Genomic DNA, 5,748 nt, shown 5'->3' with positions numbered 1-5,748 from the left:
CTTATAGTGGGACATATTATAAGTAAGAATTGAGAACAGTTTGTTTCTGAGCTAAAAATAAAATAGCAATTGCAGACCTTGTGTTAAGAAACAAACAAATCAAAAATATGAACAAGTACTAAATATCACCAAATACATCTAAATTGTTTAAATTCTCTGAAAGTTATGTTATTTTAAAAAGCTTTCACTGAATTTACATTGTAAAAAGCATAAAACCACTTAATTAACTTTGTTTTCTTAACAGCCTACATTGAAAACAGTTGAGTTAGCTTTAAATTTTTGTTGAGATATCTTTAGGATAGTTTTTTTTTTCTTTTCATTTTTCCTGAGGATTTATGCAGGGCCTGGGGTATATTAAGCACATTTTCCCTCATGCTACTTCTCCAGCTGTTAATCTTTTCTAGATAGATGAATGCTTACTGTTTCTTAACTTTTGCGTGCTTCATTTTGTTTGCTTTCTTTACTGTCTGCGTGTTGTGTGTGTGTGTGTGTGTGTGTGTGTGTGTGTGTGTGTGTGTGTGTGTGAGAGAGAGAGAGAGAGAGAGAGAGAGAGAGAGAGAGAGAGAGAGAGGGAGAGAGAGGGAGGGAGAGAGAGAGAGGGAGGGAGAGAGAGAGAGACTGAGACCTATGCCACAGAACACATGTAGAAGTAAAGGATAACTGTGGAGGGAGCTCTTTCTCTGCACCTTTTCCTAGGTTTTAAAGATCCAACTCGGATTTAGGCTAGCAGTGTGCTAGTTATCTTGCCAGTCTAATACACACACATTGTGTGTGTGTGTATAAACTTTTAGGCAATTAACTTGCTAATGCCATGGACAAATATGGATTTTAGGAGGCCACATTTTGAAAATCAGAATTTTGAAACAAAGGCAGCTCGCCAGTATGTGGCTGGAGCAGGTCTGATTGAGTGGTAGTACGTATTTAATAATCTGCTTTCAAGAAAAATATACACAGACAAACATTTACTAGGCATTACTGATGAAAAGACATGTAATGCAGAATCTATTAATAGCTGTACATTTATAGTAAGTTCCAAGAACCAATTTGACTCTCAGAGGACATTTTCACTGATTTTTCCAAGATTTTATAAAGTTAATTCACATTTACAATTGAAAATAATTATTCCCAAATGAGAAATAGTTCAAGTTTTCACTTACATTAGTAAGATTTTTTTTTTTTTTTTTTTTTTTTTTTTTGGACAGGGTTTCTCTGTGTAGCCCTGGCTGACCTGGCACTCACTTTGTAGACCAGACTGGCCTCGAACTCAGAAATCCACCTGCCTCTGCCTCCCAAGTGCTGGGATTAAAGGTGTGTGCCACCACGCCCGGCTACATTAGTAAGAAATTAAACAGCTAACATATACCTGAGACTTCATATTTTTCTTAAGATTTGTTAGTGACTCTTTTGCTTAATCTATTAATAATTTTTAATATTGAATTTCCTCATTGTTTTGAGTGTTGGAGTGATGCTCACAATAAAATGACCAAGTGCAAAGCATATGTTAACATTTAATCTGTGCAAAATTTAGAGCAATGTTAAATGCCAACATAACAGGGGCTGTATACTTAATTTCTAATTTCTAGTAGCAAAGAATTGAATGAACATTGTTTTATTGTATCTCTCACAATAACCAAACATATAATTAAATACAGACAAAATACTATTTTATATAAGCTACTAGTATATTTCTTATCTTGTACTAAATGTTTCTAAATATGATGTGCATTTCATGCTTATAACACATCTCTCTCTGGATCATGTAGGTACCTAATGGCTGCTATTGAAAGACCCACAACGTGAGGACTCCCCCACATTCTGACTCAGGAGAGGCGACACCCCAAAATCACCCACAAGAAACGGTCTTGCTGCAAATTGCAAGAGGATTTTTATTCAAGAGCGCTCTCGGGCCCATGGTCATACACCACGCAGGGGTAGAGGACCGTGGCGCACCGAGTAGCTGAGTAAGGGGGTATTTAAAGGAAAAAAACACAACTCAAGGAGGTGGGAAGGGCGTTGTTGGAAAATACCAAAAATACCAGTTAAGAGTCACAAGGAAGTACAAAGTCACAGGTGTCACAAGGAATACCTGGTAATTGTTAACTCTCAAGACAGTTTCTAAGAGCCCCTAACAATAGCACATTTGTATTGCAGGTTCCGGTAATGGTCAGGGTGACTTTCTTTGAATTAAGACTCTTTGAACACAGGAAGCAGGTGGGTGGAGGAATGTCGCTATCTGTTTTATGATTAGCATACCTGGGAGCACTGAGTTTACTACTCTTTCACTATATTGGAAGGAGCAACAGTCAAGAAAGCAACAAAAGTTCTAATATGCAGCTCTGGCCCCTTTCTGTCTGTAGTGTAAATACTCCACCATGGTCAACTTCAAACTAGCAGACAATGGGAAAGATGCACAAAACCATGATGTCACATAGTTGCCCCAGGAAGCCACAGCAAATATAAAATAAGCAGAGACCCAAAGTTAGGTGTAAAATAGTTGAGAACTCTTGAGCCTGAAGTATTTCTTTGCTTTTGTTCAGTAGAAGTCACTGAATTTCGGGTTTATGTCAGCTAATTTAGAATAATGGCTGTATTTAATAACTAGCCAAGTCCTAGACATGTTACATTTAGCTCCCGGGAGCCAGAATAAAGCTACTGCAGCTTACAAGTAAATTGAATTATCAAACTGGATGCCACAGAACCATGCCAGTGAAGTGAGCAGTTTGGCTGAAAGCATTACAGAATCACATATTTTTATCTCCCTCTCTATCCAGACAGTACAAACTTGATCAAGTTAAAAGAGTCAGGATAGCTGAGTGACAGAAAGGTACTTCTGTTTTGAGATGTTATCCTTGTCGTTACAAATGGTGTTTATGGAAGACAATGCTGTGACAATGCTGTGAGTGCAGGAAGCACCATGTTGGATCCCTCATATTGCCATTGAGCTGACCAACTGAGCAGGAATCAGTCCTCCCACAATTATTCACGTTACTGAGTGGCAGTTGAAGAGTGAAGTATGCTACTTCTTATTTTTCTGTAATAATTGACACAATGCTGCCATTTCCAGAGTGATCCACAAAACACTGCTGTTGAAAATTAGCAATAGCTGTTCTGTCAATTTTTACTTAGTATGAGAAAGAAATAATAATATTTCTAACAATATAAAAGTGGTAATATTGATAAAATACACATTATATATATCCAAGATATAATGATTAATACACTGGAGTAAATAATGATTTCATGAATGTTAATGCCAAAGCCATTAAAGAAGAGTTACATCCCCCTAACCAATAATGTAGATCCATATAGAGTGATACCAAAATGAACTAACAGGTCAATATGTAGATAATTTCACACCCAGAAAAAAAATAACAATAACAGAAACTATGTCTGTAAGTAGACCAGGATAAGCAAGTGAAGATAACTCTTTTTTTTGTTTTGTTTTGTTTTGTTTTTGTTTTGTTTTTTTTTTTTTTCAGTTTTTTTTTTTGTTTTTTTTTTCCATTTTTTATTAGGTATTTAGCTCATTTACATTTCCAATGCTATACCAAAAGTCCCCCATACCCACCCACCCCCACTCCCCTACCCACCCACTCCCCCTTTTTGGCGCTGGCGTTCCCCTGTACTGGGGCATATAAAGTTTGCAAGTCTAATGGGCCTCTCTTTCCAGTGATGGCCAACTAGGCCATCTTTTGATACATATGCAACTAGAGTCAAGAGCTCCGGGGTACTGGATAGTTCATAATGTTGTTCCACCTATAGGGTTGCAGATCCCTTTAGCTCCTTGGGTACTTTCTCTAGCTCCTCCATTGGGAGCCCTGTCATCCATCCATTAGCTGACTGTGAGCATCCACTTCTGTGTTTGCTAGGCCCTGGCATAGTCTCCCAAGAGACAGCTACATCTGGGTCCTTTCGATAAAATCTTGCTAGTATATGCAATGGTGTCAGCGTTTGGATGCTGATTATGGGGTGGATCCCTGGATATGGCAGTCTCTACATGGTCCATCCTTTCATCTCAGCTCCAAACTTTGTCTTTGTAACTCCTTCCATGGGTGTTTTGTTCCCAATTCTAAGGAGGGGCATAGTGTCCACACTTCAGTCTTCATTCTTCTTGAGTTTCATGTGTTTAGCAAATTGTATCTTATATCTTGGGTATCCTAGGTTTGGGGCTAATATCCACTTATCAGTGAGTACATATTGTGTGAGTTCCTTTGTGAATGTGTTACCTCACTCAGGATGATGCCCTCCAGGTCCATCCATTTGCCTAGGAATTTCATAAATTCATTTTTTTAATAGCTGAGTAGTACTCCATTGTGTAGATGTACCACATTTTCTGTATCCATTCCTCTGTTGAGGGGCATCTGGGTTCTTTCCAGCTTCTGGCTATTATAAATAAGGCTGCTATGAACATAGTGGAGCATGTGTCCTTCTTACCAGTTGGGGCATCTTCTGGATATATGCCCAGGAGAGGTATTGCTGGATCCTCCGGTAGTACTATGTCCAATTTTCTGAGGAACCGCCAGACTGATTTCCAGAGTGGTTGTACAAGCCTGCAATCCCACCAACAATGGAGGAGTGTTCCTCTTTCTCCACATTCACGCCAGCATCTGCTGTCACCTGAATTTTTGATCTTAGCCATTCTGACTGGTGTGAGGTGGAATCTCAGGGTTGTTTTGATTTGCATTTCCCTGATGATTAAGGATGTTGAACATTTTTTCAGGTGCTTCTCTGCCATTCGGTATTCCTCAGGTGAGAATTCTTTGTTCAGTTCTGAGCCCCATTTTTTAATGTGGTTATTTGATTTTCTGAAGTCCACCTTCTTGAGTTCTTTATATATGTTGGATATTAGTCCCCTATCTGATTCAGGATAGGTAAAGATCCTTTCCCAATCTGTTGGTGGTCTTTTTGTCTTATTGACGGTGTCTTTTGCCGTGCAGAAACTTTGGAGTTTCATTAGGTCCCATTTGTCAATTCTCGATCTTACAGCACAAGCCATTGCTGTTCTGTTCAGGAATTTTTCCCCTGTGCCCATATCTTCAAGGCTTTTCCCCACTTTCTCCTCTATAAGTTTCAGTGTCTCTGGTTTTATGTGAAGTTCCTTGATCCACTTAGATTTGACCTTAGTACACGGAGATAAGTATGGATCGATTCGCATTCTTCTACACGATAACAACCAGTTGTGCCAGCACCAATTGTTGAAAATGCTGTCTTTCTTTTACTGGATGGTTTTAGCTCCCTTGTCGAAGATCAAGTGACCATAGGTGTGTGGGTTCATTTCTGGGTCTTCAATTCTATTCCATTGGTCTACTTGTCTGTCTCTATACCAGTACCATGCAGTTTTTATCACAATTGCTCTGTAGTAAAGCTTTAGGTCTGGCATGTTGATTCCACCAGAAGTTCTTTTATCCTTGAGAAGACTTTTTGCTATCCTAGGTTTTTTGTTATTCCAGACGAATTTGCAAATTGCTCCTTCCAATTCGTTGAAGAATTGAGTTGGAATTTTGATGGGGATTGCATTGAATCTGTAGATTGCTTTTGGCAAGATAGCCATTTTTACAATGTTGATCCTGCCAATCCATGAGCATGGGAGATCTTTCCATTGAAGATAACTCTTAAGTGAAGAAGCAAATAAGCCCTTGTGTCAAACAGCCTTCTGCCATTGACATGGATGCCTCTGATGAATCTGACTCTTCAACTTAGTAAGAAAAAAGATTTATTTTGGCTCACAACCTTCAACATTCTGTTCTT

The sequence above is a fragment of the Mus musculus genome, chromosome 3, assembly GCF_000001635.26.
Source record: "Mus musculus strain C57BL/6J chromosome 3, GRCm38.p6 C57BL/6J".
NCBI lineage: Eukaryota > Metazoa > Chordata > Mammalia > Rodentia > Muridae > Mus > Mus musculus.
Note: the sequence above shows the minus strand (reverse complement) of the source record.